Here is a 25,870-nt window from a genome sequence, read left to right on the forward strand (position 1 = left end):
AAATCACTGTTACAGTCGGCAATAATAAATCACTGATTTACAATTGGTGATAATAAATCACTGAATTTCAGTCAGCGATAATAAATCACCGAGTTACAGTCGGCAATAATAAAACACTGAGTTACAGTCGCCCATAAGTCACTGAGTAACAGTCAGTGATAATAAATCGCTTAATTACGGTTGGCGATAATAAATCACTGAGTTAGAGTCGGCAATAATAAATCACTGAATTACAGTTGATGATAATAAATCAGACTTAGTCAGTGATAATAAATCAGAGTTGCAGTCAGTGATAATTAATCACTAAGTTACAGATGGTGATAATAATTCACTAAGTTACTCTCAGTGATAATTAATCAGAGTTACAGTCGGTGATAATAAATCACGAAGTTACAGTTGGTGATACTAAATCAGAGTTACAGTCGGTGATAATTAATCACTGAGTTACAGTCGGCGATGACAAATCACTGCTTTACAGTCGGTGCTAGTAAGTCATAGTTACAGTCGGTGATACTAAATCACTGTTACAGTCGGCAATAATAAATCGCTGATTTACAATCGGTGATAATAAATCACTGAATTACAGTCAGCGATAATAAATCACTGAGTTACAATCGGCAATAATAAATCAGAGTTACAGTCGCCCATAATAAGTCACTGAGTAACAGTCAGTGATTATAAATCGCTGAGTTACAGTCGGAGATAATTAATCACTGTTAGAGTCGGCAATAATAAATCACTGAGTTACAGTCAGTGATAATAAATCAGAGTAGCAGTCAGTGATAATAAATCACTGAGTTACAGTCAATGATAATAAATCATTGAGTTCTAGTCGGTGATAATAAATCAGAATTACAGTCATTGATAATAAATCAGAGTTCCAGTCGGTGATAATTAATCAGAGTTACAGTCGGTGATAATAAATCACTGAGTTACAGTCGGTGATAATTAATCAGAGTTACAGTCGGTGAAAATAAATCACTGAGTTACAGTCAGTGATAATAAATGAGAGTTACTGTCGGTAATAAAAAATCAGAGTTACAGTCGATGATAATAAATCACTGAGTTACAGCCGGTGACAATAAATCGCTGAGATACAGTCGGCGATAAAAAATCACTGAATTACAGTTGCCGATAATAAATCACTGAGTTACAGTCGGCGATCATAAATCAGAGTTACAGTCGGTGATAATAAATCACTGCGTTACTGTCGGTGATAATAAATCACTGAGTTACAGTCGGCGATCATAAATCAGAGTTACAGTCGGTGATAATAAATCACTGCGTTACAGTCAATGATAATAAATCACTGAGTTACAGTCGGCGATCATAAATCAGAGTTACTGTCGGTGATAATAAATCACTGAGTTACAGTCGGCGATCATAAATCAGAGTTACAGTCGGTGATAATAAATCACTGCGTTACTATCGGTGATAATAAATCACTGAGTTACAGTCGGTGATAATAAATCACTGCGTTACTATCGGTGATAATAAATCACTGAGTTACAGTCGGTGATAATAAATCACTGAGTTACAGTCGGCGATCATAAATCAGAGTTACAGTCGGTGATAATAAATCACTGCGTTACTATCGGTGATAATAAATCACTGAGTTACAGTCGGTGATAATAAATCACTGCGTTACTATCGGTGATAATAAATCACTGAGTTACAGTCGGCGATAATAAATCAGAGTTACAGTCGGTGATAATAAATCACTGAGTTACAGTCAGACATAAAAAATTGCTGAGTTACAGACGGTGATATTAAATCACTGAGTTACAGTCGGCAATAATAAATCAGTGAGTTACAGTCAGCAATAATAAATCACTGAGTTACAGTCGGTGATAATAATTCACTAAGTTACTGTCGGTGATAATTAATCAGAGTTACAGTCGGTGATAATAAATCACTAAGTTACAGTTGGTGATAATAAATCAGAGTTACATTCAGCAATAATAAATCACTGAGTTACAGTCGATGATAATAAATCACTGATTTAAAGTCGGTGATAATAAATCGCTGAGTCACAGTTGGCAAGAATAAATCACTGAGTTACAGTCGGCCACAAGAAATCACAGAGTTACAGTCTGCGATAATAAATCACTGAATTACAGTCGGAGATAATAGATCACTGAGTTACAGTCGGTGTTGTTAAATCACTAATTTATAGTCAATGATAATAATCAGAGTTATAGTTGCCGATAATAAATCACTGAGTTACAGTCGGTGATAAAAAATCACTGAATTACAGTCGCTGATAATAAATCAGAGTTACAGTCGGTGATAATAAATCACTGAGTTGCTGTTGGTGATAATAAATCAGAGTTACAGTCGGCAATAATAAATCACTGTTACAGTCGGTGATAATAAATCAGAATTACAGTCAATGATAATAAATCAGAGTTACAGTCGGCGATAATACATCACTGAGTTACAGTCGGTGATAAAAAAAATCACTGAGTTACAATCGATGATAACAAATCGCTGAGTTACAGTCGGCGATAATAAATCACTGAGTTACAGTCGGTGATAATAAATCAGAGTTACAGTCGGCGATAATAAATCACTGAGTTACAGTCGGTGATAATAAATCAGAGTTACAGTCGGCGATAATAAATCACTGAGTTACAGTCGATGATAATAAATCAGAGTTACAGTCGATGATAATAAATCAGAGTTGCAGTCGGTGAAAATAATCATTGAGTTTCAGTCAGTGATAATAAATCACTGTTACAGTCGCCGATAATAAATCACTGAATTAAAGTTGATGATAACAAATCGCTGAGTTACAGTCGGCGATAATAAATCACTGAGTTACAGTCGGTGACAATAAATCATTGATTTACAGTCGGCGATAATAAATCACTGATTTACAGTCGGCGAAAGTAAATCACTGAGTTACAGTCGGTGATAAAAAATCAGAGTTACAGTCGGTGATAATAAATCGCTGAGTTACAGTTGGAGATAATAAATCGCTGAGTTACAGTCGGTGATAATAAATCACTGAGTTACAGTTGGAGATATTAAATCACTGAGTTACAGTCGGTAATAATAGATCACTGAGTTATAGTTGGTGATAATAAATCACTGAATTACAGTTGGAGATAATAAATCACTGAGTTACAGTCGGTAATAATAGATCACTGAGTTATAGTTGGTGATAATAAATCACTGAGTTATAGTAAGTGATAATGTATCACTGAGTTACAGTCGGTGACAATAAATCATTGATTTACAGTCGGCGATAATAAATCACTGAGTTACAGTCGGCGAAAGTAAATCACTGAGTTACAGTCGGTGATAAAAAATCGAGTTACAGTCGGTGATAATAAATCGCTGAGTTACAGTTGGAGATAATAAATCGCTGAGTTACTGATGGTGATAATAAATCACTGAGTTACAGTTGGAGATAATAAATCACTGAGTTACAGTTGGAGATATTAAATCACTGAGTTACAGTCGGTAATAATAAATCACTGAGTTATAGTTGGTGATAATAAATCACTGAATTACAGTTGGAGATAATAAATCACTGAGTTACAGTCGGTGATAATAAATCACTGAGTTACAGTTGGAGATAAAAAATTCGCTGAGTTACTGACGGTAATAATAGATCACTGAGTTATAGTTGGTGATAATAAATCACTGAGTTACAGTCGGTAATAATAAATCACTGAGTTACAGTCGGTGATAATAAATCACTGAGTTACAGTCGGTAATAATAAATCACTGAGTTATAGTTGGAGATAATAAATCACTGAGTTACAGTCGGTGATAATAAATCACTGAGTTACAGTTGGAGATAATAAATCACTGAGTTACAGTCGGTAATAATAGATCACTGAGTTATAGTTGGTGATAATAAATCACTGAATTATAGTAAGTGATAATGTATCACTGAGTTACAGTCGGTGATAATAAATCGCAGAGTTTCAAACGGCAATGATATATCACTGATTTACTGATGGTGATAATAAATCAGAGTTACAGTCGTCGATAACAAATCACTGAGTTAAAGTCTGCGATAATAAATCACTGAGTTACAGTCGGCGATAACAAATCACTGCTTTACAGTCGATGATAGTAAATCACAGTTACAGTCGGTGATAATAAATCACTGTTACAGTCGGCAATAATAAATCACTGATTTACAATTGGTGATAATAAATCACTGAATTTCAGTCAGCGATAATAAATCACTGAGTTACAGTCGGCAATAATAAAACACTGAGTTACAGTCGCCCATAAGTCACTGAGTAACAGTCAGTGATAATAAATCGCTTAATTACGGTTGGCGATAATAAATCAATGAGTTACAGTCGGCAATAATAAATCACTGAATTACAGTTGATGATAATAAATCAGAGTTACAGTCAGTGATAATAAATCAGAGTTGCAGTCAGTGATAATTAATCACTAAGTTACAGTTGGTGATAATAATTCACTAAGTTACTGTCGGTGATAATTAATCAGAGTTACAGTCGGTGATAATAAATCACGAAGTTACAGTTGGTGATACTAAATCAGAGTTACAGTCGGTGATAATTAATCACTGAGTTACAGTCGGCGATGACAAATCACTGCTTTACAGTCGGTGCTAGTAAGTCATAGTTACAGTCGGTGATACTAAATCACTGTTACAGTCGGCAATAATAAATCGCTGATTTACAATCGGTGATAATAAATCACTGAATTACAGTCAGCGATAATAAATCACTGAGTTACAATCGGCAATAATAAATCAGAGTTACAGTCGCCCATAATAAGTCACTGAGTAACAGTCAGTGATAATAAATCGCTGAGTTACAGTCGGAGATAATTAATCACTGTTAGAGTCGGCAATAATAAATCACTGAGTTACAGTCAGTGATAATAAATCAGAGTAGCAGTCAGTGATAATAAATCACTGAGTTACAGTCGATGATAATAAATCATTGAGTTCTAGTCGGTGATAATAAATCAGAATTACAGTCATTGATAATAAATCAGAGTTCCAGTCGGTGATAATTAATCAGAGTTACAGTCGGTGATAATAAATCACTGAGTTACAGTCGGTGATAATTAATCAGAGTTACAGTCGGTGATAATAAATCACTGAGTTACAGTCAGTGATAATAAATGAGAGTTACTGTCGGTAATAAAAAATCAGAGTTACAGTCGATGATAATAAATCACTGAGTTACAGCCGGTGACAATAAATCGCTGAGATACAGTCGGCGATAAAAAATCACTGAATTACAGTTGCCGATAATAAATCACTGAGTTACAGTCGGCGATCATAAATCAGAGTTACAGTCGGTGATAATAAATCACTGCGTTACTGTCGGTGATAATAAATCACTGAGTTACAGTCGGCGATCATAAATCAGAGTTACAGTCGGTGATAATAAATCACTGCGTTACAGTCAATGATAATAAATCACTGAGTTACAGTCGGCGATCATAAATCAGAGTTACAGTCGGTGATAATAAATCACTGCGTTACTATCGGTGATAATAAATCACTGAGTTACAGTCGGTGATAATAAATCACTGAGTTACAGTCGGCGATAATAAATCAGAGTTACAGTCGGTGATAATAAATCACTGAGTTACAGTCAGTGATAATAAATCGCTGAGTTACAGTCGCCGATAATAAATCACTGATTTACAGTCGATGATAATAAATCAGAGTTACAGTCAGCGATATTAAATCACTGAGTTATAGTTGGTGATAATAAATCAAAGTTACAGTCGGTGATAATATATCGCTGAGTTTCATTTGGCGACAATAAATGACTGAGTTAAAGTCAGCGACAACAAATCACTGAGTTACAGTCAGACATAAAAAATTGCTGAGTTACAGACGGTGATATTAAATCACTGAGTTACAGTCGGCAATAATAAATCAGTGAGTTACAGTCAGCAATAATAAATCACTGAGTTACAGTCGGTGATAATAATTCACTAAGTTACTGTCGGTGATAATTAATCAGAGTTACAGTCGGTGATAATAAATCACTAAGTTACAGTTGGTGATAATAAATCAGAGTTACATTCAGCAATAATAAATCACTGAGTTACAGTCGATGATAATAAATCACTGATTTAAAGTCGGTGATAATAAATCGCTGAGTCACAGTTGGCAAGAATAAATCACTGAGTTACAGTCGGCCACAAGAAATCACAGAGTTACAGTCTGCGATAATAAATCACTGAATTACAGTCGGAGATAATAGATCACTGAGTTACAGTCGGTGTTGTTAAATCACTAATTTATAGTCAGTGATAATAATCAGAGTTATAGTTGCCGATAATAAATCACTGAGTTACAGTCGGTGATAAAAAATCACTGAATTACAGTCGCTGATAATAAATCAGAGTTACAGTCGGTGATAATAAATCACTGAGTTGCTGTTGATGATAATAAATCAGAATTACAGTCGGCAATAATAAATCACTGTTACAGTCGGTGATAATAAATCAGAATTACAGTCAATGATAATAAATCAGAGTTACAGTCGGCGATAATACATCACTGAGTTACAGTCGGTGATAAAAAAATCACTGAGTTACAATCGATGATAACAAATCGCTGAGTTACAGTCGGCGATAATAAATCACTGAGTTACAGTCGGTGATAATAAATCAGAGTTACAGTCGGCGATAATAAATCACTGAGTTACAGTCGGTGATAATAAATCAGAGTTACAGTCGGCGATAATAAATCACTGAGTTACAGTCGATGATAATAAATCAGAGTTACAGTCGATGATAATAAATCAGAGTTGCAGTCGGTGAAAATAATCATTGAGTTTCAGTCAGTGATAATAAATCATTGTTACAGTCACCGATAATAAATCACTGAATTAAAGTCGATGATAACAAATCGCTGAGTTACAGTCGGCGATAATAAATCACTGAGTTACAGTCGGTGACAATAAATCATTGATTTACAGTCGGCGATAATAAATCACTGAGTTACAGTCGGCGAAAGTAAATCACTGAGTTACAGTCGGTGATAAAAAATCAGAGTTACAGTCGGTGATAATAAATCGCTGAGTTACAGTTGGAGATAATAAATCGCTGAGTTACAGTCGGTGATAATAAATCACTGAGTTACAGTTGGAGATATTAAATCACTGAGTTACAGTCGGTAATAATAGATCACTGAGTTATAGTTGGTGATAATAAATCACTGAATTACAGTTGGAGATAATAAATCACTGAGTTACAGTCGGTAATAATAGATCACTGAGTTATAGTTGGTGATAATAAATCACTGAGTTATAGTAAGTGATAATGTATCACTGAGTTACAGTCGGTGATAAAAAATCAGAGTTACAGTCGGTGATAATAAATCGCTGAGTTACAGTTGGAGATAATAAATCGCTGAGTTACTGATGGTGATAATAAATAACTGAGTTACAGTTGGAGATATTAAATCACTGAATTACAGTCGGTAATAATAAATCACTGAGTTATAGTTGGTGATAATAAATCACTGAATTACAGTTGGAGATAATAAATCACTGAGTTACAGTCGGTGATAATAAATCACTGAGTTACAGTCGGTAATAATAGATCACTGAGTTATAGTTGGTGATAATAAATCACTGAGTTATAGTAAGTGATAATGTATCACTGAGTTACAGTCAGTGATAATAAATCGCAGAGTTTCAAACGGCAATGATATATCACTGATTTACTGATGGTGATAATAAATCAGAGTTACAGTCGTCGATAACAAATCACTGAGTTAGAGTCTGCGATAATAAATCACTGAGTTACAGTCGGCGATAACAAATCACTGCTTTGCAGTCGATGATAGTAAATCACAGTTACAGTCGGTGATAATAAATCACTGTTACAGTCGGCAATAATAAATCACTGATTTACAATTGGTGATAATAAATCACTGAATTTCTGTCAGCGATAATAAATCACTGAGTTACAGTCGGCAATAATAAATCACTGAATTACAGTTGATGATAATAAATCAGAGTTACAGTCAGTGATAATAAATCAGAGTTGCAGTCAGTGATAATTAATCACTAAGTTACAGTTGGTGATAATAATTCACTAAGTTACTGTCGGTGATAATTAATCAGAGTTACAGTCGGTGATAATAAATCACGAAGTTACAGTTGGTGATACTAAATCAGAGTTACAGTCGGTGATAATTAATCACTGAGTTACAGTCGGCGATGACAAATCACTGCTTTACAGTCGGTGCTAGTAAGTCATAGTTACAGTCGGTGATACTAAATCACTGTTACAGTCGGCAATAATAAATCGCTGATTTACAATCGGTGATAATAAATCACTGAATTACAGTCAGCGATAATAAATCACTGAGTTACAATCGGCAATAATAAATCAGAGTTACAGTCGCCCATAATAAGTCACTGAGTAACAGTCAGTGATAATAAATCGCTGAGTTACAGTCGGAGATAATTAATCACTGTTAGAGTCGGCAATAATAAATCACTGAGTTACAGTCAATGATAATAAATCAGAGTAGCAGTCAGTGATAATAAATCACTGAGTTACAGTCGATGATAATAAATCATTGAGTTCTAGTCGGTGATAATAAATCAGAATTACAGTCATTGATAATAAATCAGAGTTCCAGTCGGTGATAATTAATCAGAGTTACAGTCGGTGATAATAAATCACTGAGTTACAGTCGGTGATAATTAATCAGAGTTACAGTCGGTGATAATAAATCACTGAGTTACAGTCAGTGATAATAAATGAGAGTTACTGTCGGTAATAAAAAATCAGAGTTACAGTCGATGATAATAAATCACTGAGTTACAGCCGGTGACAATAAATCACTGAGTTACAATCGGCAATAATCTATCAGAGTTACAGTCGCCCATAATAAGTCACTGAGTAACAGTCAGTGATAATAAATCGCTGAGTTACAGTCGGAGATAATTAATCACTGTTAGAGTCGGCAATAATAAATCACTGAGTTACAGTCAATGATAATAAATCAGAGTAGCAGTCAGTGATAATAAATCACTGAGTTACAGTCGATGATAATAAATCATTGAGTTCTAGTCGGTGATAATAAATCAGAATTACAGTCATTGATAATAAATCAGAGTTCCAGTCGGTGATAATTAATCAGAGTTACAGTCGGTGATAATAAATCACTGAGTTACAGTCGGTGATAATTAATCAGAGTTACAGTCGGTGATAATAAATCACTGAGTTACAGTCAGTGATAATAAATGAGAGTTACTGTCGGTAATAAAAAATCAGAGTTACAGTCGATGATAATAAATCACTGAGTTACAGCCGGTGACAATAAATCGCTGAGATACAGTCGGCGATAAAAAAATCACTGAATTACAGTTGGCGATAATAAATCACATAGTTACAGTCAGCAATAATAAATCACTGAGTAACAGTCAATGATAAATCGCTGAGTTACATTCGGCAATAATAAATCATTGCGTTTAAATCGACATATAATAAAGCACTGAACTACAGTCGGTGGTAATAAATCACTGGTTTACAGTTGTCGATAATAAATCGTTGAGTTACAATCGGCGATAAAAAAATCAGAGTTACAGTCGGCGACAATAAATCACTGAGTTGCAGTCGGTGATAATAATTCACTGAGTTACAGTCGGTGATAATAAATCACTGAGTTGCAGTCGGTGATAATAATTCACTGCATTACAGTCGATGATAATAAATCACTGAGTTACAGTCGGTGATAATAAATCAGAGTTACAGTCGGTGATAATAAATCGCTGAGTTACATTTCGCAATAAAAAATCACTGATTTTTCTTTGGTGATAATAAATCACTGAGTTACAGTCAGTGATAATAAATCGCTGAGTTACAGTCGCCGATAATAAATCACTGATTTACAGTCGATGATAATAAATCAGAGTTACAGTCGGTGATAATATATCGCTGAGTTTCATTTGGCGACAATAAATGACTGAGTTAAAGTCAGCGACAATAAATCACTGAGTTACAGTCAGACATAAAAAATCGCTGAGTTACAGACGGTGATATTAAATCACTGAGTTACAGTCGGCGATAATAAATCAGTGAGTTGCAGTCAGCAATAATAAATCACTGAGTTACAGTCGGTGATAATAATTCACTAAGTTACTGTCGGTGATAATTAATCAGAGTTACAGTCGGTGATAATAAATCACTAAGTTACAGTTGGTGATAATAAATCAGAGTTACATTCAGCAATAATAAATCACTGAGTTACAGTCGATGATAATAAATCACTGATTTAAAGTCGGTGATAATAAATCGCTGAGTCACAGTTGGCAAGAATAAATCACTGAGTTACAGTCGGCCACAAGAAATCACAGAGTTACAGTCTGCGATAATAAATCACTGAATTACAGTCGGAAATAATAGATCACTGAGTTACAGTCGGTGTTATTAAGTCACTAATTTATAGTCAGTGATAATAATCAGAGTTATAGTTGCCGATAATAAATCACTGAGTTACAGTCGGTGATAAAAAATCACTGAATTACAGTTGGCAATAATAAATCACTGTGTTACAGTCGGTGATAATAAATCACTGATTTACAGTCGCTGATAATAAATCAGAGTTACAGTCGGTGATAATAATTCGCTGAGTTACAGTTGGCAATAATAAATCACTGAGTTACAGTCGCTGATAATAAATCAGAGTTACAGTCGGTGATAATAAATCACTGAGTTACAGTTGGCAATAATAAATCACTGAGTTACAGTTGGAGATATAAAATCGCTGAGTTACTGACGGTGATAATAAATCACTGAGTTGCAGTCGGTAATAATAGATCACTGAATTATAGTTGGTGATAATAAATCACTGAGTTATAGTAAGTGATAATGTATCACTGAGTTACGTAGGCGATAATAAATCGCAGAGTTACAGTCGGCAATGATAAATCACTGATTTACTGATGGTGATAATAAATCAGAGTTACAGTCGTCGATAACAAATCACTGAGTTACAGTCGGTGATAATAAATCACTGAGTTACAGTCAGTGATAATAATTCACTGAGTTACAGTCGGCGATAACAAATCACTGCTTTACAGTCGATGATAGTAAATCACAGTTACAGTCGGTGATAATAAATCACTGAGTTACAGTCGGTGATAATAAATCTCTGAGTTACAGTCGGTGATAATAAATCACTGAGTTACAGTCGATGATAATAAATCTCTGAGTTACAGTCGGTGATAATAAATCACTGAGTTACAGTCGGCAATAATAAATCACTGAGTTACAGTCGGTGATAATAAATCACTGAGTTACAGTCGGCAATAATATATCACTGATTTACAGTCGGCGATCATAAATCACCATGTTACAGTCGGTGATAATAAATCACTAAGTTACAGTCGGCGATAATAAATCAGAGTTACAGACGGTGATAATAAATCACTGATTTACAGTCGGCCATGATAAATCACTGAGTTACAGTCGGCGATAATATATCACTGAGTTACAGTCAGTGATAATAAATCAGAGTTACAGTCGATGATAATAAATCACTGAGTTACAGTCGATGATAATAAATCGGAGTTACAGTCAGTGATAATAAATCAGAGTTACAGTCAGCAAAACTAAATCACTGAGTTACTGTCAGTGATAATATATCGCTGACTTTCTGTCGGTGATAATAAATCACTGAGTTACAGTCGATGCTAATAAATCATTGAGTTACAGTCGGCGATGATCATTCACTGATTTAAAGTCAGTGAAAATAAATCATGGTGTTACAGTCAGTGATAATAAATCACTGAGTTACAGTGGTGAGAATAAATCACTGAGTTACAGTCGGTGATAAAAAATCGCTGCGTTACAGTCGGCGATAATAAATCAGAGTTACAGTCGATAATATTAAATCAAAGTTACAGTCAGCGACAATAAATCACTGAGTTACAGTCAGTGATAATAAATCAGAGTTTCAGTCAATAATATTAATTCAGAGTTACAGTCGGCGATAATAAAGCACTGAGTTAGAGTCAATGATAATAAATCTGAATTGTCTGAATGCACGCAGCATACGTAACAAGATAGATGAGTTAATGGCACAAATAGTCATGAATCACTATGATGTGATAGTCATTATAGATATGTGGTTGCAAGGTCACCAAGGCTAGGAACTAAATATTCAGGGTTATTTGATATTTTGGAAGGACAGACAGAAAGGAAATGGAGGTGAGGTAGCTTTGTTAATAAAGGATGCATTCGTTGTAGTAGTGAGAAATGATACTGGCTTCGAAGATCAAGATGTAGAATCAGTTTGGGTGGAGGTAAGAAAAAATATGTGAAAGAAGTCACTGGAGGGAGTCGGCTATAGGCCCCGTAACAGTAGCTACACTGTTGGATGGGGTATAAATCAAGAAATAATGGAGGCTTGTACGAAAGGTATGGCAATAATCATAGGCGGTCTTAATCTTCATATTGATTGGACAAATTAAATTGGCAAAGATAGCCTTTAAGAAGAGTTCATGGAGTGTATTCGGGATGGTTTCTTTGAGCAATATGTCATGGAACCAAGCAGGGAGCAGTCTATTTTAGATCTGGTAATATTTAATGAGGCAGGATTAATTAATGATCTCATAGTAAAGGGTCCTCTCGGGAAGAGTGATCATAGCATGCTAGAATTTCAAATTCATTATGAGGATGAGAAATTTGGGTCTCAAACTAGTGTCCTGAACTTAAATAAAGGCAATTACAAAAGTATGAAGGCAGAGTTGGCAAAAGTGGACTGGGAAAATCGTTTAAAAGTTAAGACGTGCAGGCTAGAAGGGCCGAATGTCCTACTCCTGCATCTATTTTCTATGTTAAGACGATAGATAATCAGTGGCAAACATTTAAGGAGATATTTCATAACTCGAGTGAGAAAGTAAGACTCCACGAGAAGGATGAACCATTCATGACTAACTAAGGAAGCAAAGAATGGTATCAAATTGAAAACAATGGCATACAATGTTGCGAAGATTAGTGGTAGGCCAGAGGATTGGGAAATTTTTACAAAACAGCAAAGAACGACTAAAAATATAATAAAGAGAGAGAAGCTAGATTATGAGGGTAAACTAGCGAGAAATATAAAAACAGACAGTAAGATTCTACAGGTATATAAAAAGGAAGGGAGTAGCTAAAGTAAACGTTGGTCCCTTAGAGGATGAAACTGGGAAATTAATAATGGGAAATAGGGAAATGGCAGAGATTTTGAACAAATATTTTGTATCGGTCTTCATGGTAGAAGACATTAAAAGCATCCCAATAATAGATAATCACGGGCTATAAGGAGGGGGGAACTTAAAGCAATCATTATCACTAGAGTAAAGGTACTAGGCAAACTAATGGGACTAAAGGTGGACAAGTGCCCTGGACCAGATGGCCGGCATTCTAGGGTCTTAAAATAAGTGCTTGCAGAGATAGTGATTGCATTAACTGTAATCTACCAAAATTCCCTGGATTCTGGAGAGGTCACAGTGGATTGGGAAACCGCAAATGTATTTAAGAATGCAGTGACTATTTGTCCTAACTCACGCTTCTGTGCATGCGTTTCCTGACACATGCGCAGAAGCGAGTTAGGACAAATAGTCTCCTGACTCCGCCGCACCTCCCCCCACCCGCCCACCCGCCCCCCCCGCCTCCCAGCACAATTTACACTGACTAACCTTTTTCTGCGCATGTATCGGAACTGGCCTTGAACACCATGTTGCCTGCTGAGCCACTGGCCCCGAGCTCCCCGTTGGGCCGAGCTGAGTCCCGAGCTCCCCGCTGGGCCGAGCCGAGCCCCGAGCTCCCCGCTGGGCCACACCGAGCCCCGAATTCCCCGCTGGGCCACACAGAGCCCCGAGCTCCCCGCTGGGCCACGCCGAGCCCCGAGCTCCCCGCTAGGCCGAGCCGAGCCCCGAGCTCCCCGCTAGGCCGAGCCGAGCCCCGAGCTCCCCGCTGGGCCATGCTGAGCCCCGAGCCCCGAGCTCCCCGCTGGGCCACACCGAGCCCCGAATTCCCCGCTGGGCCACACAGAGCCCCGAGCTCCCCGCTGGGCCACGCCGAGCCCCGAGCTCCCCGCTAGGCCGAGCCGAGCCCCGAGCTCCCCGCTGGGCCACGCCGAGCCCCGAGCTCCCCGCTAGGCCATGCTGAGCCCTGAATTCCCCGCTGGGCCACGACGAGCCCCGAGCTCCCCGCTGGGCCACACAGAGCCCCGAGCTCCCCGCTGGGCCACACCGAGCCCCGAATTCCCCGCTGGGCCACACCGAGCCCCAAATTCCCCGCTGGGCCACACAGAGCCCCGAGCTCCCCGCTGGGCCACGCCGAGCCCCGAGCTCCCCGCTGGGCCACGCCGAGCCCCGAGCTCCCCGCTAGGCCATGCTGAGCCCCGAGCTCCCCGCTAGGCCGAGCCGAGCCCCGAGCCCCGAGCTCCCCGCTGGGCCACACAGAGCCCCGAGCTCCCCGCTGGGCCACGCCGAGCCCCGAGCTCCCCGCTGGGCCACACAGAGCCCCGAGCTCCCCGCTGGGCCACGCCGAGCCCCGAGCTCCCCGCTAGGCCGAGCCGAGCCCCGAGCTCCCCGCTGGGCCACGCCGAGCCCCGAGCTCCCCGCTAGGCCATGCTGAGCCCTGAATTCCCCGCTGGGCCACGACGAGCCCCGAGCTCCCCGCTGGGCCACGCCAAGCCCCGAGCTCCGAGCTCCCCGCTGGGCCGCGCCGAGCCCTGAGCTCCCCATTGGGCTGCGCCGAGCTCCGAGCTCCCCGCTAGGCCGCGTCAAGCCCCGAGCTCCCCGCTGGCAGAGAATCTTCAGGGTGTGGCTTAACCTCCAAGGGAACCAATCAGCAATAGGCCATGTGATAATGGAGAGCCAATCAGAGAAATGGCTGTAATTCAGTTAGTACAAATAAACTCATCCATTTAAGAAAGGAGGGAGACAGAAAGCAGGAAACTATAGACCAGTTAGCCTAACATCTGTCATTGGGAAAGTGCTGGAGTCCATTATTAAGGAAGTAGTAGCAGGACATTTAAAAACTCATAATACAGTCAAGCAGAGTCAGCATGTTTTTATGAAAGGGAAATCATGTTTGACACACTTGCTGGAGTTCTTTGAGGATGTAATGAACAGGGTGGATAAAGGGGAACCAGTAGATGTAGTGTATTTGGATTTCCAAATGCAATGTTGACATTTATTGGAAGGGGGATAGAGTATAAAAATAGGGAAGTCCTGCTACAACTGTAGACCTGGATCATTGTGTACAGTTTTGGTCTCCTTATTTAAGGAGGGATATACTTGCATTGGAGGCAGTTCAGAGAAGGTTCACAATGTTGATTCCTGAGATGAAGGGGTTCTCTTATGAAGAAAGGTTGAGCAGGTTCGGCCTTTACTCATTGGAGTTTAGAAGACTGAGAAGTGATCTTATTGAAACATATAAGATACTGAGGTTGACAGGGTAGGTGCAGTTGGGATATTTCTCCTCGTGGGGGAATCTAGAACTAATGGACATATTTCAGAATAAGGGGTCGTCCATTTAAAACTGAGATGAGGAGGAATTTCTTCTCTCAGAGGGTCATGAATCTGTGGAATTCTATTACCAGTGGTGATAATACGTCACTGAGTTACAGTCGGCAATATGTTGGTGTGCAGGCTCCCAGTACACTGCACACTGGATGGCCCTGCTGTGTTGTGGCACAGCGCAGGCCAAACACATCCCTGCCCAATAATAGAAGGAGCCAATGTCTGATGCATTTTAACATATTAGCTACCTGACAACACAATTATTAGGCCTGCAGAATTGCCTTTTCACCTGTTCAAATGCAGTTCAAACACAACATTTTTGATACATTTATTTCTTACATGGATAAACCCATCATTACTGTCCAAAAACGTTTTTATGCAGTGAGTGGTTAGGATCTGGAATGCATTGCCTGAAAGGGTGGTGGAGCCAGATTCAATCATGGCTTTCAAAAGGGAATTGGATAAGTACCTGAAGGAAAAAAAATTGCAGGGCTACAGGGATAGGGTGGGGGAGTGGGACTGGCTGAAATGTTCTCGCAGAGAGCCACCATGGGCTCAAAGAGCCAAATGGCCTCCTTCTTTGCTTTAACCATTCTATGATTCTATGGCTGTGAATCTGCTGGCTGCAGTCTGTAGCATGGTCTCGGTTGGCTGCGGGCTACATCCCGCTCTGCTGAAGTGATTTAACCTTGATGTGGCTTGTTAAGCCCGTTCAGCTGGTTCCTGGCCAATTAAAAGGAAGCGGATCTGATGACGTCATTTGAAGATGCTTCATCAACCGGTTTACTTGAAGGGACCATGTCCACGTTCATTTTGACAGTTGTGCGATCAGTATTCTATAGCATTGAGATACTACAAACACTGACAATCACTGTACAGAGGTGCACAGCTGCACCAGGCTCTCTCATGTCTCCCTTCAGATGCTTATGGAGGGAGTCACAGCACGCAGGGAGGTTCTGTTCCCTTCCAATGGGTGGAAGAGCTCTCCCCTGGACACCAACGCAACCTAGTTGCAGATTGGACAGGAGGGCACAAGCAGGGATGTCATCAGGAGGACCTGGCTGCAGTGGCACAAACCTTTCAATGATCTAGTAGATCACAAAATGTTATTGCAAAGCCACACTCAACCTGCTGTGTCACTCATCACATCCACATCACCCTGCCTTCCCTACCTGACCCCTGCACATCCTTACTCACACCATCTTGCCTTGCACCTCCACCCATCCCTCTCTCTCTATCTACAATATCACATCCCCATCTCACTAGCCACCCCTCATACTTACGTTAATCCTAGTCCAATCATAGCAACTAACAATACACAAGGGTAGGCATTTAGGGTTAGCCAATGTTCATGTAAAGTGTCTGTTATTGTGTTGTCAAACATTGAAATCTTTATTTTCAACCCATTGAATTCTTAGACAGATTTGTGTGCATCTTTGGAAGTGGCTTAGTGAGTTGCAGTAAAAGGTGAGACGTAATGGTTCCCCCACAATGGTGATTAGTGTGAAAGCAATGGCTTGGGTATTGTAGGGATGCTTTATGGGGCTGGTGTGTGGTGGTGCCAAGGCCATCCTTAGCCTCCCGGGCATCAATGTGGTCAGCTGCTGATGCCCTGTGTTCTGTGCAGCATCAATTGATTGCAGAAAAGTTTGTTGTTGTTGGTGCTGCTGTTGTGCCTGGTGATGCGGCTGTGCCTGGTCAAGGGCACCAATGCTGATGGAATAGATGCAGGTGAGGTTGAGATGACAGAAACGATCTAGCAATGGTGAGAGAGGGTGTTCCAAGGAGGTGACTCCAAACACATCCAACCTGCCGATAGCTCAAATCTGTCTACCAAATCCTGAATGCTCCATCTTCTAAGATTGGAAAGTGAACAGCTGTGAAATGGTAGCTTTTATACCACATTTGCAGCTGTCAACTATTCAGAAGAATGGCTACTGATGGAATACTTGATCTACATACCTGACATGATCCCCAAGTGCCATGAACCTCATGAAAAAGCTGTAAAAGAGTAGGGCAAAATGGTGTTCAATTGGCTTTTAACTACCTCTTAATGATCTAAATTTCCTCCCCCGCCGCTTGGTGTCGGGTCTGTTATGGGTTAACAGACTCGTCACATGGGAGACTAGTGTGGAGGCATGTTGACAGCGGGCTCCCGACCCACTGTCAGCCATTTCTGTTGGAACACCTGACCCGCCTCCGATCCCGCCCTCTCAGTCTATGTTTCTATGATTCTAAGTGCAGATTAATGGACCACAGAACTATGGTGAAAATTGCTTATAAGGTTGTGACTAAAGAACAACCTTGGTCTGATAATGAAAAAGTTCTCTCAATTGGAGAACTTTTCCAATTAAATACATAAGTGCAGGAAGGCACATTTCAGTGGGATGAGAACGGATCTGGCTCGGGTAAATTGGAATCAACGATTAGCAGGCTAAACTGTAGTGGAACAATGGCTGCCTTTAAAGAGGAAATAGTTTGGGTACAGTCAGGGTACATTCTCATGAGGGGAAAAGGTAGGGCAACTAAAGTCAGAGCTCCCTGGATGACGAAGGAGATTGGGAGTAACATGAAGCAGAAAAATAGCACATATGTCAGATGTCAGGTCGAGAATACATCTGAGAATCAGGTTAAATATAGAACGTTCAGAGGAGAAGTGAAAAAGAAAATAAGAGGGGCAAAGAGAGTGTATGAGAATAGAATGGCACCTAACATAAAAGGTAATCCAAAAATCTTCTATAGGCATATAAAAAGTAAAAAGGTAGTAAGAGGAGGGGTGAGGCCGATTAGGGACCAAAAAGGAGATCTACGCATGGAGGCAGAGGGTATGGCTGAGGTACTAAATGAGTACTTTGTATCTGTCTTTACCAAGGAAAAAGATGCTGCCATAATCTTAGTGAAGGAGGAGGTAGAGGAGATACTGGATGGGATAATAATTGATAACGATGAGGTACTAGCAAGGCTGGCTGTACTTAAAGTAGATAAGTCACCAGGACCAGATGGGATGCATGCTAGGATGCTGAGTAAAGTGAAGGAAGAAATCGCAGAGGTACTGGCCATAATCTTCCAATCCTCCTTAGAAACATTGGTGGTGCCAGAGGACTGGAGAATTGCAAATGTTACACCCTTGTTCCAAAATGGATGCAAAGATAAACCCATTAACTACAGGCCAGTCAGTTTAACCTCAGTAGTAGGGAAGCTTTTAGAAACAATAATCAGGGACAAAATTAACAAGTATGGATTAATTAAGGAAAGCCAGCATAGATTTGTTAAAGGCAATCGTGTTTAACTAACTTGATCGAGTTTTTTGTTGAGGTAACAGAGAGGGTTGATGAGGGCAATGTGGTTGACATGGAGTACATGGATTTCCAAAAGGCATTTGGCAAAGTGCCACATAATAGGCTTTCCAGCAAAGTTGAAGCCCATGGAATAAAAAGGACAGCGGCAGCATGGATACAAAATTGGTTAAGTGAGGAAACAACGAGTAGTGGTGAACAATTGTTTTTTGAACTGGAGAAAGGTATACAGTGATCTTCCCATGGGTCGGTATTAGGACCACTGCTTTTCTTGATATATATTAATGACTTGAATGTGGGTGTACAAGGTACAATTTCAAAATTTGCAGATGATAGAAAACTTGGAAGTATAGTGAACAGTGAGGAGGATAGTGATAGACTTCAAAAGGACATAGACAGGCTGGTGTTATGGGCAGACATGTGGCAGATGAAATTTAATGCAGAAAAGTGCAAAGTGATACATTTTGGTAGAAAGAATGAGGAGAGGAAATATAAACTAAAGGGTACAGTCCTAAAGGGGGTGCATGAACAGAGAGACATAGGGGTATATGTACAAAATCGTTTAAGTTGGCAGGGCAGGTTGAGAAAGCAGTTAAAAAAGCTTACGGGATCCTACGCTTCATCTATAAAGGTCTAGGGCCAGAAATTGCTTCGCGCCCTGTTTGGGGTGATAACGTTTGCAGGAGTGCAAAAGTATCGTCGGGCAGTAAAGATTTGATTCGGCCTGGAATTTCCGCTATAGCGCTCCAAGAAGGAAGTCGAGCGTTAAAGCAAGCACTACCACTTCCATTGGAGTGCCAAAGTGAGTGAGGCATGGTTTTGGCAGAGCGCTGAGCAATATTCGGGGTAGCGCTGCTGGTTTTATAGGCTCCTTCTGTCCCTAAAGGGGAAGGGCCAATGATTGAATCCTCAGGCTATGTCTGTTGGGCGACGGCATCTATAATACGCACATAGCAACCCCAAGCACTCTAAGAGAGTGCAGGGCTGAGCAATCACGGGGTGTAAAAAAGTTTTAAAAAGCAGCAGAATGGGGACATAGATAAATTTTGGCCTACCTGACCACCACTGCCTTTAATTAACACTCTCCAAGCGGCCACCAGCGGTGAAAATGCTCTCTGCAGCTGCCTCTGTTGATGCCCAGCAATGCTGCAGGGGACAGAAGCAAATGTAGCATCTGGGGCGGTAACGGGGCACTGCGCACTGGATGACATCACGATCTACGGGGTGCAAGGAGCCGTGGCGGTCAGTTTTAGCGCCAGTGCAAACACGCCAGGGAGGTTCCCGGGCATTGGTGATTATGCCGCGCCTGGTCGGTAAGCCCTTAGTGCCACGTTACCACCCCCCGGAGGTACTAATGTGAAGCGTGAACCAAGCCAATTTCTCCCCCATAGAATACAAAAGCATGGAAATTATGATGAACCTGTATAAAACATTGATTCGGCCTCAACTGGAGTACTATGTCCAATTCTGTGCACCGCACTTTGGGAAGAATGTGAAGGCCTTCGAGAGGATGCAGAAAAGATTTATGAGAATGATTCCATGGATGAGGGATTTCAGTTACCTGGATAGACTGGAGAAGCTGGTGTTGTTCTCCTTAGAGAAGAGAAGATTGAGAGGAGATTTGATAGAGGTATTTGAAATCATGAGGGTTTGTGACATTATCTAGTGCGCAGCATCCCGTTATTGTACCGGATGCAAAATTCACTTCCGCCCCCTGAAGCATCGCCGGGTGTCACGAATGGCAGCTGCAGAGGGCATTGTCACCTCGGCTGGCCACTTGGGGAGTGCTAATTAAAGGCAGTGGTGGTCAGGTAGGCCAAAATTTAATAATGTTACCAGTGTGGTGTATTTAGATTTTTTTCCAGCCTGCGATAGATCAGCCCTGTACTCTCTTAGAGTGCTTGAGGCTGCTATGTGCGTATCGTGGGTGCCACCATTCCCAGCCTTAGCCTTCAATGAATGCAGCATTGGCCCTTCCCTTTAAGGGAACGAATGATTCTGTAAAATTGGCAGTGCTGCACGGAACATTATTCGGTGCTCTGCTGCTACCGCCCCTCTCGCTCCCTTTAGCGCTCTAAGGGAAGTGGTAGCGCTTGATTTAGCACTCTGCCTCCCTCTTGGAGCACTAAACTGGAAGTTCCTGTCGGAATCAATTGTGTAGCGCCTGGGGCGATACTTTTGTGCTCCCACAAAAACCCCAAACGGGATGCTACACAATTTCTAGCCCTTTGGCTCTGAAATTGCTGGATCTGGAGGGGGTCATTCGAAGACTTAAGTCAGGCACAGTAGCTGGAATTTGGCACTTGACCTGGTTGTATCATGTTTCCGCCGTTTTTTTCTCTTTTTTCATTAGTTCCTGGGATGTGGGCATCACTGGCAAGGCCGGCATTATTGCCCATCTCCAATTGCCCTTGAGAAGGTGGTGGTGCGTCGCCTTCTTGAACCGCTGCAGTCCTTGTGGTGAAGATACTCCCACAGTGCTATTAGGTAGGAAGTTCCAGGATTTTGACCCAGCAACGATGAAGGAATGATGGTCTAGTTCCAAGTCAGGATGGTATGTGACTTGGCGGGAAACTTGGAGGTGGTGGAGTTCCCATGCACCTGCTGCCTTTGTCCTTCTAGGTGGTAAAGGTTGTGGGTGTGAGAGGTGCTGCTGAAGAAGCCTTGTCAAGTTGCTGCAGTGCATCTTGTAGATGGTACACACTGCAGCCATGGTGCGCCGGTGGTGGAGGGAGTGAATGTATAAGGCAGTGGATGGGGTGCCAATCAAGTGGGCTGATTTGTCCTGGATGGTGTCGAGCTTCTTGAGTGTTTTTGGAGCTTCACTCATCCAAGCAAATGGAGACTATTCCATCACACTCCTGAGTCGTGCCTTATAGATGATGGAAAGGTTTTGAGGAGTCAGGAGGTGAGACACTTGCTGCTGAATACCCAGCCTCTGACCTGCTCTTGTTGCCACAGTATTTATGTGGCTGGTCCAGTTAAGTTTCTGGTCAATGGTGACCCTCAAAGTGTTGATGGTGGGGGATTCAGCGATGGTAATGCCATTGAATATCAAGGGGAGATGGTTAGACTCTTGCTTGTTGGAAATGGTCAATGCCTGGTACATGTGTGGCACAAATATTACTTACCACTTACCAGCCCAAGCCTGAATGTCACCCAGGTTTTGCTGCATGCTGGCATGGACTGCTTCATTTTCTGAGGAGTTGCGAATGAAACTGAACTTTGTGCAATCATCAGCGAACATCCCCACTTCTGACCTCATAATGGAGGGAAGGTCATTGATAATGCAGCTGAAGATGGTTGGGCTGAGGAACTCCTGTAGTGTTGTCCTGGGGCTGTGATGATTGGCTTCCAACAAACACAACCATCTTCCTTTCTGCTAGGTATGACTCCAGCCAGTGGAGAGTTTCTGCCCATAGTCAAAAATTCTGACAGGAAAGGTGCAGGCGTATCATCTATTCTAACATCATTGAAAGCGATGGGACTGACGGGATGATGTCCCCCACTAGAAATCCTGCCAATTCCCTCTTTCCTGCAGCCAGGGGATGGTATATGTTCATAATACAAATATAATTGTTGTACAAAAATGGATGTGTGGGGCTTACTATTGGTTTCCTAATGACATCCATTCACCAAGTAATTGACTGCCATTAGGAAACTGATAATAGAGACATTACTGGCATTCTTTAGAAAAATAACTAGTTCTTTAACTGGATTGGCTATCCTTCTTGATGCTGTTCCAATACTCCTGACCTGCTCTGGGGTGAATGCTCAGGTCGTGGTGCAAATGACATTGGCACCTGCTCACTTTGTGTAAATGTCTCCATCCTTAAGATTTGGGTCAATGCTGGGCTGAACTGGCAGCTTGAGGTTCTGCCCAACTGCATTTCCAGCAGTGGAGTGGGACTCGAGGAATATCAGGGTCTTTATTTTGATATTTAGTTTTAGTGGTTTGCTCAAGCAAGGCAGAAAATACAGAGGAAAATGGTTGAGATTCAGGATCTGATTATAATTTATAATATGATTTAGGAGAAAACAGCCCGCTTGATTGGTACCCTATTCATCACCTTCAACATTCACTCCCTCCACCACCGATGCACCGTGGCTGCAGTGTGTACCATCTACAAGATGCACTGCAGCAAATCGACAAGGCTTCTTCGACAGCACCTCCCAAATCTGTGATCTCTACCACCTATAAGGTCAAGGGCAGCAGGCGCATGGGAACACCATTACCTCTAAGTTCCCCTCCAAGTTACACACCATCCTGACTTGGAATTATATTGCTGTTCCTTCATCATAGCTGGGTCAAAATCCTGGAACTCTGTAACAGCACTATGGGAGTACTTTCACCTCATGGACTGCAGCGGTTCAAGATGGTGGTTCATCACCACCTTCTCAATGTCAATTAGGGATGGGCAATAAATGCTGGCTTTGCCAGCGATGCCCATGTCCCATGAACGATTAAAAATAAATCATTTGAACCCCACTTCGCAGTCATCCCTCTCCTTGATGGCATCAAAAGCTACAAATATGCAAACGCACTTCTTAATTTTACTATATATATATATATATATGTATAGTTGCAGTATTTTGATGTTGCTTGCAGTTATAATCGCTGCAGAAACCTTCACAATAAAGGTGATTTTTTTTACCTTTGCATTCCCAATGTAGAGCTTACCTAGCGAAAATGCACAGCAGAAATCTAGATACACACTGCACATGATTTTCCAACCATTATTTGAAATAGTTCGAAAATCTTGAACAATGACCCCCCCAAAATACTTATGTGTACTCTTTGCTGGCGAATCTCCACCACCGCCCTCCACACCCCCACCCCCCCACCTCATCTTCCCCCGAACATCAACTGTACCGGGTTTACACTGAAATCGAGATAATTATTTTTGATATAACACTTTAGATAATGTAACACAGTCCAACTTACATGCAAAGACATGTTAGTATGCAGTGCAATCAGCCAATAGATACTGTTAAGAGAATCTAATTAGCTCAGATATACTGTAAGACAATAATCTCTAGAATTCTGCTCGAATATTTTGGTGAATCATTTGTCATTGTCTTGGCTATCATCATACCCTTTGACAAGGCCTTCCCTTTGACAAGACATTGCATTTACAAACAAGTTACTGTCATAAAGCTGTGTTCATGACAATTTAGTTTCCTTCCTTGTAAATTGAACTGCAGGTCGTTGTTGATAGCTCATGCTCTGACTCTTCTCTCTTTGACTCAGTTGTTTCATTTCAACTGTGTTTTAGGGCTCACAACCTGCTGAAATGGGTCAATGTTAATTTTCTGTCTCTTAATTCTTTAAAGACATGGGGCAAATAATAGAATGACCGATGCCTGTTGCACTGCAATGCATATGCACCAGCTCCCTTTATTATGAGAAGTGAACTCAGGTTTATGCAAGTCTTGACAACGGCTCCCATATCTTCTATCACCTTTCCCATACTACAGGATAGGAGACGTGAAAAGGTTTGTCATCTGATGGGTGATATTTCTTACACTATTAGGCTCCAATATCTTATTTTCGAATGCAACCATTCCTACCATTTATCAATGCCACTATGGCTTATGCTCCTCCACCCATTCTTCTCATGTGGAACCTAAACTTTAAATACCAATAATACAGGTTTTTGGCAATTGTATTATTTACCAATAATACAGGTATATTCTCTATGGGCCCAAAATTCATCGACATACTGCCTGCTTACCACGCAAAAATGAAATTTTGATGAAAAAATACCTACATACCACCGACATTCCGCCATGCAGAACTGCCCGCATACCGCCCAAAAAGTCCGATTTTCATGGCGGGCTGAGTGTCGGCAGGCCCCGGCGGGCCGACTGTCAGCATGGCCCCCAGCGGGCCAAGTGTCGGCGGGCCCCAAGTTGGGGTGGAGGTCGGCCGCAGTCTGCGCATGCGCCCCCGGCACCAGAATCATGCCAGACAAGGGAGCTCCAACCTGTACTGAGTAAATGATTAAGATCAAAGGCATTTTAGTTATTTTTTAATTAAATTTCTGGAGATTTAAAAAGAATGGGGCCTGTACTATCTCAGCCTGTATTGCTGACTACCTGTTTAATGCGGAATCCAGATGGGAGAAGGTTTATTGAGCAGAGTTATCAGGGTAATGGAGGAGGTTGCAGACTGATGAGGAGGAGGAGGCCTTAACCCCAAAGGACTTTCATGGAGAAGCGTTCATACTTGAACTTGACCGATCAGCAGTGCGTTCGAAGGATGCGCTTCCAAAAAGAGGTGATCAATGAGATTTGCCAGCTGATTAAGGCAGACCTGCAGCCCAGTACCACCAATATTACTGCACTCTCTGTCGAGATGAAGGTGACTGCAGCACTTGCCTTTTATGCATGTGGCTCTTTTCAGGCATCAGCTGGGGACATATGCTGCATTTCTCAGTACTCTACTCATCGGTGCTTTCGACAGGTAACCGAAGTACTGTAAGCACGCTGGATGGAATTTATAAACTTCCTAATGACCAGGGAGGCACAGAATGACAGGGCTTTGGGATTTGCATGCATTGCCAGCTTCCCCAAGGTGCAGGGTGCTGTTGACTGTACCCATATTGCCCTGCAAGCACCATTACAGGAGGCGGAGGTGTACTAAAACCATAAGGGATTCCACTCCCTCAACGTGCAGCTCATATGCGACCATACACAGCGCATAATGGCAGCGAATACCAACTTTCCAGGGAGCATCCATGATGCGCATATCTTGCGTGAGAGCACTGTGTCTGACCTGTTGAAGTCTGAGCCACAAGGTAAATGCTGGATGCTGGGAGACAAAGGGTACGGCCTCGCCACCTGGCTCTTGACCCCCCTGCTGAACCCTCAGACAGAAGCCGAGCAACGATATAGACACACGTCATATTACCGAAAAGACAATTGGAATGCTGATGCAACACTTTCGATGCTTGGATCACAGGAGGCAGGCTGCAATACCACCCTGAGCAGGTTGCTCAGTTCACAGTGGTGTGCTGCATGTTGCATCATTTAGCAATCAAGCGGGGACAGGAATTACCACAGGGGACTGCA

Source organism: Pristiophorus japonicus, chromosome 2, assembly GCF_044704955.1.
Source record: "Pristiophorus japonicus isolate sPriJap1 chromosome 2, sPriJap1.hap1, whole genome shotgun sequence".
In the NCBI taxonomy this organism is placed as follows: domain Eukaryota; kingdom Metazoa; phylum Chordata; class Chondrichthyes; family Pristiophoridae; genus Pristiophorus; species Pristiophorus japonicus.